Consider the following 15,636-nt stretch of genomic DNA (forward strand, 5'->3'; position numbering starts at 1 on the left):
GAGAGGTCTCATTGGGCGTGCCAAATTTTGTAAACAAAAATTTCGTATCTTGCAATTAAGACACGAAATAAATGCACAAACAATTAACTTTATTTCATTATTATAAATGGGTACAATTCTCTGTGGTTTGCTTTATTACAAAAGAACAAATCCTCTAATCTTATCTCCGAAATTGGCATAATTCAACAGCTATAAAAGCTTGTTATTGAACTAGATAAGTTGATGAATTTCTTTAAGTCTTCGAATGGAGAAATTGGAGAAGAAAGGCTTGTTCTTGGCTTGAACGACTTGATCTCGATTGAGTCTTGAAATGATCTCTTTGAGAAGAGAGACCAAATTTGTATTTGTAACTTGAAAGGATTGTCACAAGTTTGGAGTGCTTGATAATCCTTTCTTTAAAGCTTGAGGAACTTTAGAGAGAATTTTAAGAAGAGAATTTGATAGAGTCTCAAGATTGTTTAGAAGCTTGCAAGACCATTAGCCAAAAAATCTCCCTTTTCCCCTAATGAGAGCCTTTATTTATAGGCTTAGGAGGGGAGGATTAATTTTGGAATCTCCAAAATTGACTCTAATTTCCAAGAAACAAGCAATTTATTTCTTATTTTATGGACATGATTTGCATTCAAATTTAAATTTAAATTTGAATTATGCTACTAAATTTTGATGAAATATTTTCATAGGCCCACACATTTGGGTTGACCCAATTGTCAAAATAGGTTTACTTTTCTTTTGGTGTGACCCATAATTTAAAATGGATTGAGATCCATAATTTTAGTAGGACCCACATCCATTTGAAACAATTTGACCATCTTAATTTTGACTAATCAAGAAAATTTCATTTGTCTTGATCAAGCAGACGGTGATCAAGACACGTAAAAATTTAAGTGTCTACAGGGTCTACCCGGTCGTCCACCCGGACGCTTGGTAGGTTGAACAGAACAATGCTTTTCTATTTTTTATTTATTTATTTTATTATTATTATTTTTTGCAATTACAACCTATTATTTAAAAAAAATTATTTGTTTTAGATATTTTTTAATATAGAAATTATTTTTTTACATTTTTTATAAAAATAATTTAATAATCACTTCACTAACTATCTTCAACACTATATCATCAAAACAAATATACTTTCACATAATCTCCTCACTAACAATCCACACATTAATAATCTCTTTACTAATAATCCACTCACTATTAATTTCATCCAATCTAATCCACCAAACAAACGTGGATGGTTTTACCAAAAGAATCTTTGCAGCAGAAACCACATTGAGCTCATAATCCACAAATAAAATTATCCAACTCACTGAAGCATTTGAGGCCAAAGTTGGATAGAAAAGTCTCAACCATTGATGTACGTAAATCTTCAAATACAAATCCAATCAATACAATAAGAGTTATTAAATGGTTTAGGCTAATAGCACTATATCCTTCTATTGTTTGGAAATAGTCACGTATTTCTCTTGTGATTTTGGGGTTTTTTGCAACACTAACTCAATTCTGGCTTGTTTTGAAAAGTTGGTTAAAAGGTGAGTTTTTGACTATTTTTTTTATAATAAAAAAAACAAATATAAAAGTAGAGAGATGATGTGAGTCAAAATAGATTAAAAGTCAAAAATTAACTTTTAACCAAGTTAATAATTTGTGTTGAAAGGTCATAATTGCCCCCAATCCCACAATAGTATAGAGGGAAAAGGGTTTGTTTGGAACAGTAGGTTACGTGCTTCTTTTGCTCTCATTTTGTGTGATAAATAACTTGACAATAAATATATAAATAATTTTACAATTAAATAAAGGGAAATTTACCAATAAATCCCAAATGTTAATCTTATAATCCAATTGGTCCTATATGTTATTTAATGAACCATTTAGTCCTGTCCATTTGGGAAAGGACGCAATTGCCATCAACCTTGAGTGTAATGGAAGCGGTGAAGATGGGTTTGGCATGTGCGGCACGCATGAGGTTGGTTAGAGAGTGTCGCATGACGTGGGCCACGTGCCATATAATGCACTGCCACAAATGAAGAAAGCGCACTAAGGGATTTTGTACTCTACATGTGTTTGCCTACATAGCGATGTGACACAAAACTAGTAAACCCATACCCGTTGAATGTAACCCATAATTGTACATCAACATCCTCACACCCATTGTAATCGAAGATTGAGTAACGTAAGAAACCCTAATTTTGTGTGTCTCTAAAATTTGAAGCTGTTGATTGACTGTGAATACCGTTGTGTGATTCGAGGGTGAAATGGTGACCAATAGCAGAGATTGAGTGGATAATCTTGGATATTGGTGTGGTACTGTGGCTGATTGAAGTTGTGACAGGGCAAATCGTAGATGATGGCAAAACCCTACTGTTCCTATTCTGTCTTCCTTGGTTGTGGGCTTGGAGCAATGGCCAAAAATGGAATGTTCCATAGATTTGGTGTTGTGGTGCTTGTGTGACAATGTGGTTTGTGTGTATTTGTCGTTTATTTATGTTACCCCTATTTGTGTCGTGTTGTTTGTAAATGTTAGGGTTGAGGTGTTGTGTGTTACTTTGTTATTTTGTGTGTTTTGATGTAGTTATTGGGTTCGAATGTGTGAGTATTGTCGATTTTGTTGGGTTGTCTGGTTATGGATGTGGGGTATTGGTGTGTGTATGCGAGGGTGATTGTTATTTGTTTTTTTTTTTTTTTTGTATTGAATGTATGGTTGTTTGTGTGTGTATAGCATGTATGTGGTTTTGGTGTGTGGGTTGTCACTGTGACTGTGATTATTTTAATGGTGGGTTGTTTTGGGTCTGTTTTTTTGTTTGTGACAAATAAACTACATGTGGGACGGAATATATGTTGGGACCACACTAATAGAAAAGTATGTTGTGTTGTGGGGTTGGGTTTGTGGTTTTTTTTTTTGTTCTTTTGTGAGGGTATTTGTGGTGTTTATGTGATGTGTTGTTGTTGGGTTGTAAGTGTGTTGATGATGGTTATTTTTTTGTTAACCCATTGTTGTTGGGTTTGAGGCATGTGTAATGGGATTTGGTTTGTGTTTGTGTTTGTGTGTGTGTGTGTGTGTGTGTGTTTTTTTTTTTTTTTTTTTTTTTTTTTTTTTTTTTTTGTGATAGTGTAATGTGGTACGTCGAGTTTTGTGTGGTTGTGGTATTTATTTGTAGAATGTGGTTAGGAGGATCTAATACGGTTTTGTTACGGTATGAATTTATTGTAATTGGAAGGTTCTAGGGGAATTGGTGCATGAGTTGGGGAATGTAAGTTGGTTGGTGTGTTGTGAAGATGGTGGGGCGTAAAGGGGTCGAGGGGGTGGGTGTGTGTCTATTGTGCTGTTTGTCAGTGGGTTTTGTTGTGTATTAGTTTGTTGGTTTGAATTTGTAAGAAGGCTATTGGAAATGTTGGTTGTGTTGCGGAATAGGTTGTTGTTGTTAGTTTTATGCATTTGGTGGTGGGTAGGATGTGTGCGCTTTGTGGACGTTTTGTGATATGGTGGGGGCATGTATGTGTGTAGTCTATTATTAAGATTGTGATTGTTTGGTAATGTTGTCTGGTGTGTGTCACATGTGTGGTGAGGGACTAGTTGGTGTGTGTTGTTGTATTTGTAATGTGATTTGTTGGTGTTGCAAATTGCAAAAGGACTAATAGTCCGTGGACTTGTTCATGTGAACAGAGATTGGTTGAGGATGTATGTGTTTCGAAGTCAAATAGCCTGGGAGTTAAAATAAGGGGGCGCATTCTATTCAAGCAGTCTAAAGTTATGAACAATGCGGTGGGACGAAGTGTGAGTAAGGTTGGGAAAGCTTCGCAACGTGCGACACATACGAGGCTGAATTATTGTTCAAATGTTGTTGGGATAGTTAAGCTTGTGAGTTCAGCAAATTTGAGGGAGACACACATGAAATAGTTGAGAAAGACGCCGTTCTGGATTATAATCGAGGCAATACATATGAATAATTTGAACCACAATGAGTTTAGAAAATGTGATGAGCTAATTTCTAAAATTATAAGGGCATACAATGAGCGGGATAATGCATTCCACATTTGAGGTGCGAGCGTGAAACTTGGAAGTGGTGACATTAGGTTAATATTCGGATTGCAATACGGTAAGAGACATTTAGATTTGTCACCCGGTCAACGGCCAGTGTCGGACTTCATCCAACGTAGGTGTCGGGACACGTCGCGCATAACATCAAAACTGGTAAAAACATTATTCCTAGATGCTGTCAACGGCCGAACCAAACAAGATGAGAAAGACATGACAAAGTTGTTAGCATTATATGTGTGGCAAGCTTTTTTTCTCCAACTCTACGGAGACAATAAGCTGGGCTTTTGTTCGCTACCTAAACGACCTGAACAACGTTAGAATGTATGATTGGATTAGGGCAATACTGACAACATTGGTTGGTTCAATCAAGGAGTTTCATCGAACTCCGGGAAAGGTGACAGGGTGCGTGGTGGCGTTAATGATATGGCTAATGTGACATGTATATAGTGGTTTCATATGTTTGTTTTGATTATATTTGTTTGTGTAATTGGCTGATTGTTTGTGTGTTGTTATGTTGGTAATGTAGTATTGGTTTTGTCAGCATTTGAACATAGTTAAGCCTCAAATGAACAACATGTTCCCTAGATTCCTCAAATAGGACATTGGGGCGTTGCTAAAAAAAGTTGAAGGGTTGAATTTGGCTGGGCCCATTGATTTCCAGGTTTTTTTAAGTTTTTTTATTAGATGTGGTGAATAATGTGTACTGTTATGACATATGTGACGATTAACGGTGTTTATTTTTTAATGTGCACAGGTGAAAGTCAACCGTTTGAGGTCCCTTGATTATGAACGTGAAGTTATGGGAGCAGTAGATGTGGTGGTGGAAGAAGTTGTTGCAGACGTCGTTGGTAAAAGTGTGGAATATGGCGATGGTGATGACCATTTCGTGGATGAGTGGAGGGTAGAAGTTACAACTACTAACGAGGTGGTGCATGGAGGCAATGTTGAATCTCGAGGTGGCAATGAGCATGTGGATGAAGGTATGAGGGTATTGTCATGGATGATATGAATGGTTCCATGGATGCACAGGGTCATGACGGATTGAGTAATCATAAACTGAAAGAAGCACTAAGTGCAATCGTAGACCTTCAGTTGCAGAACAAAAAAAGAAAAAAAGAAAAAAAAGAGGATATGGTTTTGTTGCTTGAAGAAAATGTGGCTGGGTTAAATAGGAAGTTGGAGTTGCAAGCAGTGAACATAGTAGGGGGGGTTCGAGTGTGTACTGAAATTGAAAGATGATGAGTTGGGTAGGTTGAAGAAAGAGAATGAGGCATTGAGAAATAGAGTTACATTGCTTGAGGATCAACTTGCAGAACGGGAGGTGCATGTTGTGACACAGGCATTCGTGACGTGCTGAATGGTGGTAAAAGTGGTCGCATTGGTGTGGGGGGAGTTGGGTTTGGTGGTGTTGTGGTGTGTGATGTATCGCCGTTGCAGGCGGTAGCGTGTCAGAGTGGTATTAATGGTGATGTTGCTATGGACAAGATAACGAACTACAGGTCAGGAATGGCACGTGGTGACTGCGCTATCAGTATTTCGGATTCTGAAGTGCAAGCTTTACCAAATGTAGTTGAATGTGTGGCGAGTTTGGGTGGGAAAAATTCACTTGTGCATAACATTAAGAACAAAGTAAGAAGGGAGTGGAAAATGACAGAGTTCGATTACCCACGGCTGGCGGGGCGTACTAAGAAAACAATAGTGAATATTGATGGTATGGTAAGAGAGAGCGAATGTGGCACGCATGAGAATGTTATTGATGTGGATAAAATAGTGTTACCCGGGAAAAAATGGTCTGGTTTTGAGATTAACAACCGATTTGGAGTTTTGAAAATGATGACAATAGAGGAGAAGACGAGGATCACCACATCGTACGAGAAGCACGTTGATGGGTATGTAATTTTTTTATTTATTTTGGTATGCGTACATTATAAATTTGTAACAAAATGAGAACGACATTGCGTGTAGGGCGGTGATGTGGGAGGACGTTATGAATGGCGTGGTGGTGTGTTTCAGTGATGTGAAGAATCTGATCCGGCAAAGTTGAATGCATGGCAATGTGAGATTTCAAAATATAATTCATTTCATTTTTTTGTTTCGTACATGTACTTTTGGTTAAGTATTTAGTATTTGGTTTCTGGATGACAAAGTTTTTTTTTTAATTTTTTTTTTATAATGTTGTGTTCAAATTGGTTATGGTCTTGGTAGGTTATCTATGTGGAGTTGTTAAAAATTGAGTAGTTGAGGATGTATGGAGATGATGATTTGGCAGACAAGTCTTATTTTTTCAGTAGTGTGTGCCTGCTTAGTAGTTGTTGCGTTTTGTATGTTGGTTGCTGTTGTTGTGTGTTGGTGACATTTGCGTTGTGTGACATGCATTTACAGGACATGGAGAAGAACAATGATGTTCGTTCGATGGAGTTGTTTGTCCGAAAGAATGTGTCTGTAGCAAGCAAGTTCCAGTACATTCATTTCCCAATGTGTCACCTTGCGCATTGGATGCTTGTGGTGTATGATATTGAAGATGGGAGTTGGAAGCATTTCAACCCGATGAGGCAATGTGGGGATATGATAGACGTGCACCATACTCAGGCTATCATGCTGGTTAGATATGGGCTGTTCTGTTTTGTTGTGTGATTGGCTAATGGTACTGTGAATGAGGGTTGTGTTATTGTGATTTTAAGTTTTATGATTTTTGTTTTGTTTTTTATGGTGTTGTAGAAAGAACATGTGTCGAATGTTATGAAGCAATTGTTATATGAATTCAGCCTGGATGAGCAGAGTATTGACGAAAATTTCAGGCACCCATTGGAATTTGTAATGAATTGTCCATAACAAAATTCGGATACGCAAGTGAAAAATATTTACTGAATGGCAGGTAATCGTAGTTGTAAAAGCAAAGTCTTCATATATGTGGCTAATTGTGTGTAAGAATTTATTGTGTAGGCTTGACTGTGGGGTGATAGTGTGTGTTGTGATGCGACAGTACGGTGTTTCGTAATGACGTGGGTCGTTCATTACAAGGGACTAATTGTAGTGTGCTGCGAGCAAATATGATCAAGTCATTCATCAACGATCCGGTGCGGGGTTTGAAGGATTAGATGTATTTGGTTGTAACCATTGGTTAGGGAGAAACTCGTATTCAGCAGTGTTTGCATATGAATGTGGTTTATGTTTTTTTGTTTTTGTTTTTGTTTTTTTTTTTGTTGATCTATATGACGCTTAGTTTTAATTGGTAATTTGGAAGTTTGGTTTTGGTTTTGTGTGGAAATATTAATTATTTCTGTTGCGGAACAGTTGGTTTTGGAAAGGGGACCGCACAAGAAGGTTTGTTTTACGATATGGATGTGGTAGTGTTGAATTTATTTTGTTGGCAGTGTTAAATGGAAATTATTACATTGTGTGACTGTGATGTGAACTTTTGTTTTGAATCACAAGGTGTCACGCTGGCGCCCATGTGGCAATGAAAATAATAAGATGCTAATAATGTACATGTATACATATTTTGTGCATGGAATTTTTTGAAATTTGGTGAAGATTGGAAACTGCAACACATTGGAAAATGATAAAAACGTATGCACACTTTAGTCATACGTTCGCGTGGTGTGTAGTGTATTAATGGTTGGCAGCATGTGTTGATGGTGTATTGTAGCTGTTGCGTGTGTTATGTCTTAATGTACAGCGGTACGGTCGTCTACATGATGATCACATGGTGCAAGTATACTGTAGACACCCCATTTTTGACCACCTTCAAGACTTGGACGCGACTGATGGTTTTGGAAGTTGGGCAGTGCAAAGGTTTAATTTCTTCGGCAAGGAGAGAGAGTCGAATCTCAACTTCATACCCTTTTTTTTTTTGGACCAAAACGATCTTGATCAAAAGATTTTAGTCTTAAAACCCTCTCTTTCAAAACGTTTTTGAAATAAAGTTTTTACGATGTTCCGAGGCTCGCATTTTGTCAAATGTTACGCTTTTCGGTAAACCGAGCAAGGACAAAGTGGAAATGAACAAAAGAGAGATGAAATCTTTGAAAAATCTTTCAAAACATCTTACTTAGGGGTTTGGAGTTGAAGAAAAGAGGAGAAGAGGGAAGAAATCCAGTTGGGGGAGAAAATGGGCATGAACCGTTAAGAAAAAGGCAAGCAGCCCTCGCCGAATCGGGCCTATTCATTTTCATACTTGGAATCAAGCTATGAGGCCACCACCGTTGGAAAGAAGACTTCCGGAGCTTCATTTTGCACTCAAGAATCTCCTAAAGCCAATTCCGGACGGGGGAGATATGGTTGATTGAAGTAGGGCATCACTCCAGTTGGACCGAATCTGCGCGGCTTCACCAAAACAGGCATAACTTTTTTCACAGGAGGAATTTTAATGCAAGGTTTGCGCCATTGGAAAGATAACTTCCGGGGCTTCAATTTAGACACTTGAACGGCCACCATTGCACTTCCCTATCACTGACCGGCCACCTTTCTTTCCGGCAGACCCATTTTTTGTCCTGAAAAGTAGCAGGCCGACCAGAAAAGGTGGCAGGCCGGCCACCTACCTGTTTGGATGACCATTTTGGCCCTTTTGAGCTGGCCGGCCATGATCCCCTCCCCAAGTGTGTTCCAGGTGTGCAATTTGTTTTCCTCCAGACCCTATACCCGAGGGTCTTTCCTTTTGGGAGGAAATTTGAATTGGTTTTCCCCCCTATTTTACCCCCCTTTCCTCCACTCCTTTCCCTATAAAACCAACACCCTCAGCTACATTTTGGAGGGGTTAGAAAAATCCATTGGAGCTCTTGCATTGAAGCCTCCCTCTCTCTCTACTCCAAGCCTCAAAATACCCTTGCTCCTACACCATTTCTACACCAACTCATAGCCTATCAACCCACACTCCACTTCCAGAAACTTGAGGCTATTTTTCAGAGTTTAGGAGCACCCTTCCTTGGTCCAAAAGCTGCTGAAGTTTGGTTCTACAAGGGTGAGTCATTTTCTTCCTTTTTCTAGTCTTTTTTTGCTTCATCTATAAGCCTTAGTTTCTTGCATTTTTGGGCTCCGATCCTGATTGTAAATAGTCACATTTTGAGCTCCTTTTCATGTTTGATCAAGGACCTCTTGCTGTTTGAGGTCTTCTACTATCACTTGCCTCTTTATCTCTCTTTTAGGCCAATTTTTGCATGATATTTTAGGCTTATTTGTGATCTGTTTTGGACTTTTTCATAAATCGTGAAATATATTTTTTTGAGCCCCTCTTCAACTTTGTTGAAGGGCTCTCATCTGTTTGAGGCCAGCAGCTATCACTTGCTTCTTTATCTCTCTTTTAGGCCAATTTTTCCATAGTATTTTTGGCTTATTTGTGAGCTGTTTTGGATCTTTCCATAAACTGTAAAATATCTTTTTTTGAGCCCCTCTTCAACATTGTTGAAGGTCTCTCCTCTGTTTGAGAAAAGCAGTTGCCACTTGTCTCTTTACCCCTCTTTTAGGCCTTTTCTTGCATGATAGTTTGGCCTTATTTGTGATTATTTTCGTGGCTTGATGTAAACTGTAAAGTGCCTTTTTTTGAGTCCCTCTTCAACTTTGTTGAAGGACTCTTTTCCATTTGGGTCCAGCTTCTGTCCCTTTGTGTTCAATCCCTCTTTTAGCCCTTTTCTTGCATGATAGCTTGGCCTTATTTGTGATTATTTTCGTGGCTTGATGTAAACTATAAAGTGCCCTGTTTTGAGCCCCTCGTCAACTTTTTGGAAGGGCTCTTTTCCATTTGGGGCCAGCTGCTGTCCCTTTGTGTTTAATCTCTCTTTTGGGGCCATTTTTGCATGATAGATTAGCCCTATTTGCATTCATTTTTGGGACTTGTTATAAACTGGAAATATGTATGTTTTGGGACTGTCTTGCATCTGTCTTCATTCTTCATGATAAAATAATGCATGCTTTGTATAGCTATAGGCCTATGTGTATGCCTAGTTTTGTGTTTAGGGGCCATTCCATGCATCGGGTGCCATGTTTCCATGTTTCGGGATCATTTTGCATCACATTTCAGTGCTGAAACTTGCATGTTCGTATGCCATATTTTGTGCCTTGCCATGCCTTGTTAGAGTGGCATTTATGCCTTAGGTTCGGTCCTCAGTTTGCGTGTATGTGTGCACGCATTTCGAGTGTCTCATTTTCATCGCACGGCTACTGATGTGAGTGTGGCTGAGGTCCACTCATGTTGGTGTAAGTCCATTGTGCATTGTGTATGCCATTTCAATTCATAGCATTGTGTATGCTAGGTTGTATGTTAGAGCATCGTGTATGCCATGTTCCATCGCGCATTGTGTATGCCATTTCATAGCATTGCGTATGCTAGGTTGCATGTTAGAATTACATTCATGCATGTCATGCATATTGCATTGTGTTTGGGATAGGAGTTAGCCCGAGCACGGGAAACGAGGGATGTTTCGTACTTCGAGTGACGGAACGTGTCTCAATTCCCAGTCACCGACACTCCGGATTATCCATGATGGAGTTTAGGTCTTGTTGTGTTTATATGTGCATTCGTTTCATATTGAGTCGTGCAATTCGACTCCTCGGCCATCATGCATCGATATGCGTGATTGGTGTCACGAGGATAGAGGACTACACTCCCTGAAGAGTAGTCATGCATACATATGTGAAAATACTTTGCCATGCCCCTTTGTTGGTCTCTGTTGCAGCAAATTAGAAATCAGCAGCCTTTCGGAGCTTGACACGCATTCCAAGAACGATTGCAAATAGAGGCAAACCGGGGCATCGCGAGGGATTCTCCGCACAAGGCAATCCGAGCATGCATCATTCATCATCCGGAGCAGATTTGAGGCAGTCCCTGGCTTGCATGCCAATTTATTGCTTTCCTAATTTAATTTGTTAATTAATTAGGGTTTTGTACATATTTGGACTGTAATTATTCATTTGGGACTGTATTATTTATTCGGACCCTCCGAGTGAGGGCACAACTGTAATAAGTGTGCGTGTGTGTGATGTATGTTTTCCAACCCCACGTCTTTCTCCCTTTTATTTACCAGCTTATGATGGTTAGATTAGAGCATGTTTCAATTAGCATACAGTATGATAGCATGTTTACATTCATTCATTTGTCTTGCATGCATCGGGCTCGGCGCATCATACTAATTGCATTGTATTTTCAATTCCAAGTTGAATACATGTTAGCTGTAGCATTTCATATGCCATCTTTAGAATAGCGGCCTATCTTAGTTGCATTTTGCATGTGTTGCATTAGGTATTTCTGTATAGTTAGGATCATGCATGGATTTCTAATTAGCTTCTGTTTTGGCTTGGAGTACTCGGTAAGTTTTTATGCTTTAGCATCCTTGCATGTGTGTGAGTGACTGCCATGATAGCATGCTTACCATGAGGCTATGTGCTTATGTGATATAAACTGCCTGAATGCCTGTGGGTGAAGGTTGGGTTATTTGGATTGGAACAATTCGTCGACTGTGAGTTTTAAGCCCACTAGATAGTGGCAAAATCATATTTTCTAAAGTCCACCCGAGGGTGGCAAATCCACGTCTTAGCCTACTTGCGGGTAGCACCATCAAACCACTTTCAAAAATAAACATGAAATGTTTTGTTCCAATTCAGGCGATCTAGTCTATACTTGTATGCTGTGCGCATCACATAGTAAATCTAGGCTAATAACCGGAATAAGAATGCACAATGTTTTCAAAAATAGATATCATGGTTAGTAGAGACCGATCTTTGATCGGGCGAGCGGGGGTGCTCACGAAGTGACCTTCCCCAATCGTACCCAAGTTCCCGAGCCGAGGCAACTTTGGTGATGACGGACACGTGGCCTTAGGCAACGAGTCAGGGTTTCCTAAATTTTCCAAAATAAAATATTTAGGTGGCGACTCTGTATCTGGCAAAACAGTCCATGTTTGGCACTTCTTTCAAAATTTGTTTTCTCAAAACGATTTGCCGGATTTGGACTCTTTGGTTCAGATTGAGAACCGTGACAATTTGAGAGTCCTGAACTATAGTGAGCCCAATACGAACGGAACAGGACTCATCCTCCCGGGGCGTTCGGGGACGTCTACATATACATTCAAGTATGCTGGAGTGGCTATAATAAATGATGAAAGTTGAAACGTAACACATATGTTAAAATGGTCAAACATGTCATAAGACAAATGTGGCTTGGAAGCTGAACTTATTAATGGAATGTGTTTGCCACTTATTTAAATATTAAAAGTGGAATAATTGCATTTAAAACTATAAAACCACTACTGTAGGCTGGAATCTAAATTGGTTCCTTGCATGTCTTCTTATTGTGGTTACCCATGCATTGACAACGACCGCAACGAATTTGTTGCACTTGTTCCCCTTTAGAAAGCATCTGTTTCTTCTTGGGCCTTCCCGGTGGACGTTTCACAGCCGGTGGTTGTATGACAAAATCTGCAGCGGTAAATGGTGGTTTAGAGACAGTTGGAATGGGGGTTATGTTGTGTGCGTATGAATTCCAGTACTCTACCACATGGTAGTACGAAGCAACTAATCCGTACAAGTCGAAGCCACTGTTTCGTATTGCGACAACTGCGTGAGTGCATAAGAGTCCATTGATTTGCCACTGAAAACAAGAACATGTATGCCTGCCAACGTCGACCATGACGGATGGGAAGGAGTAAACCTCGTACACCTTGTCGTTGGATTGGCTTACAAGCCACGATCTACCTTTATTATACGCTTTGACGAACCGAGCTTCCATCTTAGGACAAACAGCACCAGTCCATGCTTGTGCTTTATGTCGACGTTTGGACATCTGGCGCATAATCTTTGCCCGAATACTGTCAATCATTTGAGTTATTGGTAGGTGGCATGCTTCTCGTATCCACGAGTTGAACGATTCAACAGCGTTCGAACTTATCTCGCCATATCGTGAACTACTGATGTGAAATAAGTAGAAAATAAATTAGAATACAAATAGGCAACACATACGCGCATGCCACGGAAAGTAAGACAGAACATAAAGACAATGGGTATGGAAAAAAAAAAGTGAAAATATATGTACCGGAAATAAGCGTTTGCCCAGTATTAAGGGGGTAAATCTTTCAAGAAAACCGGGACAACCTTACATCCACATTTTGTGAACTCTTCTAGACTGTGGTTGAATGCAGCCACAGTCGGTGCATAAACACAAGCACAAACACAAAATTTAGTTAACATCCTAGCTCGATATGAACTATTACCGTAGCGCAACTTATCTTGCAAGTTGCGTTGCAAATGTTGTAAGCAGAACGCATGATGGGCTGTGGAAAATATGATGGGTATTGATTCAAGTAAGCCTGCATGTCAGTTCGAGACAAACGTAAGTGTCCTCTGTTTGTTTACCACATTTGCAAGATGTCCCAAAAACCAAGCCCAGTTTGTGGTGTTTTCTGAATCAACAATTGCAATGGCTAAAGGGAATAAACCTGCAATTTGTTGTTGTTAATCGAGTAAACAATCGTTGTGTTTGAAAAATATTTATGAAAAAATGGTATGATGATGAAGCCAATGTCAGTATAAACGTGTCATTACTTGCAACAATATAATTACTGTTTCATTACATAAATGTTATGTGTGAACAAGAAGGAATAATAATACCTTGGTTGCTATCCCTTGCCGTAGCAGCGAGCAAGTTCCCCTTAATTTCCCTTTAAGGAAAGTTCTGCCCAAAAAAAACAATGGCCAGCAATGGTTGGACCCGTCAATACGTGGTTTGAATGAAATGAAATAACGTATGAAATAGTTGTTTTGTTCATCATAATCAATGTTGATATAACTCCCTGGGTTGTTTTCCATGACTACAATACTCTACCACCGCATGCAACCCGATAACTAACTTCCAATCCGTAATCTTTTTTCAAGTCATACACAACATCTGTAGGCTGTGTGAGAGGTTTGTCACGCACCCGTTTAGAAATAACATCAGAAACTAGGTCGGAACCAACCCTAAGGTTTTTGGAAGTCTGCATAGCAACACCACAAATGTGCTTGCTATTCCACTTCTGAAGGTAAAAAAAAACCGTTGGCATTCAAGACACGTGCATGTACTGACCACATTTATCCTTTCGATTCTCTCATCATGCATACAGCGGTGATTCAAACAGAATCATTCTTCACATATTTGAAGCGAAAGCCATACTCAACCGCATACTTGTGAAGAACATTACAAAATTCAGATGCTCTACCTTCAAAACTTTGACCAATATGTCGAAAGTCGTTAGCCCATAAAGCAGACAAGAACACTTTTTCAACATGATGGCAGTATTTTGCCAATAAATCATGTTCGTCATCCGTTGCCAATTCGCCAAACAATTGTGCCATGTCACAGGGCACGGTTTGTGCACTGTGAATTAGGCTGTCAGGATTATCATCATCGGGTGAATCGTGTAACTGAATGATGACATCGACACATTGCAAACGGAAAGACTGTGCAAGAGATACCATATTTTCCACATCGACATCATTCTGCAAAGCGAAATTATTGTAACCTAGCATCTTGAAGAACAAACACACATAGGAAGGTGTTAACCCAGCAAACTTCCCGCACACATGATTGACAATATCGTGAAATCGAAACGGAACTTGGAAATTAATTACGGCATTCATATTTTTGTAACAACAAATTAACATAATTTGCATGTCCATCACCCTGACAAGATCAAGACGTGCTTCATCAGGACCACAAAAACTGAAAACAACATAAAATGACATACACCACAGACAATGTTGTTGAATCCAAAACATCAAACATACCCCCTCTATCATTGGCATATCCCATTGGCCCCTCCCTAACAACCCACGCCTTCCAGAAAACTAACCACAATCCTCATGGAGACCATACCACCCATAATAGCACACAAAACAACCCCACCAATGCAATACGTAAGAACCCATTTTGTGACATTGTTCAGACCCACCCCACACTAATACATACAAAACCCCAACGATGCAAAACAATAAGATTAACGAAGTGTAATGTGACATAAATATGTAACTTAACAATATCTGGACACAAAATAGAACTTACCTTCGTAACAACGACGTTCCGACGACGGAAATGAGATCTCTATCAGTCTGCCACACAGTCGTCACAGACACCCCAACTCAGACGACACAAAACCCTACCCGTGATGGCTGACACATATGTGAACATTCCATTCAAACTATCAAATGTGAACAAAACACATTTCCAATCAAAAAAGGGTACAATTGTCCACTCAGTAAAGCCAAAAATGGAAAAAAGGATCAGAAGGGAACAAATCTCCCCGCGAGTAGGACTTATCAGAACAAAAGTATAAAGTTGGGACTGATTGGTATAACAGTTTGTGAGATAGGATTTATTGGTAAATATTCCTTAAATTACTCAAAAGTTAACAATAATATCATATTAAATAAATATATGATCACTAAAATTTAAAATAAAATAAAATAAAAATAAATTATAGTAGCTCACCTTTCAAAAATAATAAATAAATAAATTCGCAATCGAATAAATTACTCAAAAGTTAACAATAATAATCATACTATATAAGTATATGATCTCTAAAATTTCAAATAAATAAATAAATTACAGTAGCTCACCTTTAAAAAAAATAATA

The sequence above is a fragment of the Camellia sinensis genome, chromosome 9, assembly GCF_055761805.1.
Source record: "Camellia sinensis isolate YWXY chromosome 9, ASM5576180v1, whole genome shotgun sequence".
NCBI lineage: Eukaryota > Viridiplantae > Streptophyta > Magnoliopsida > Ericales > Theaceae > Camellia > Camellia sinensis.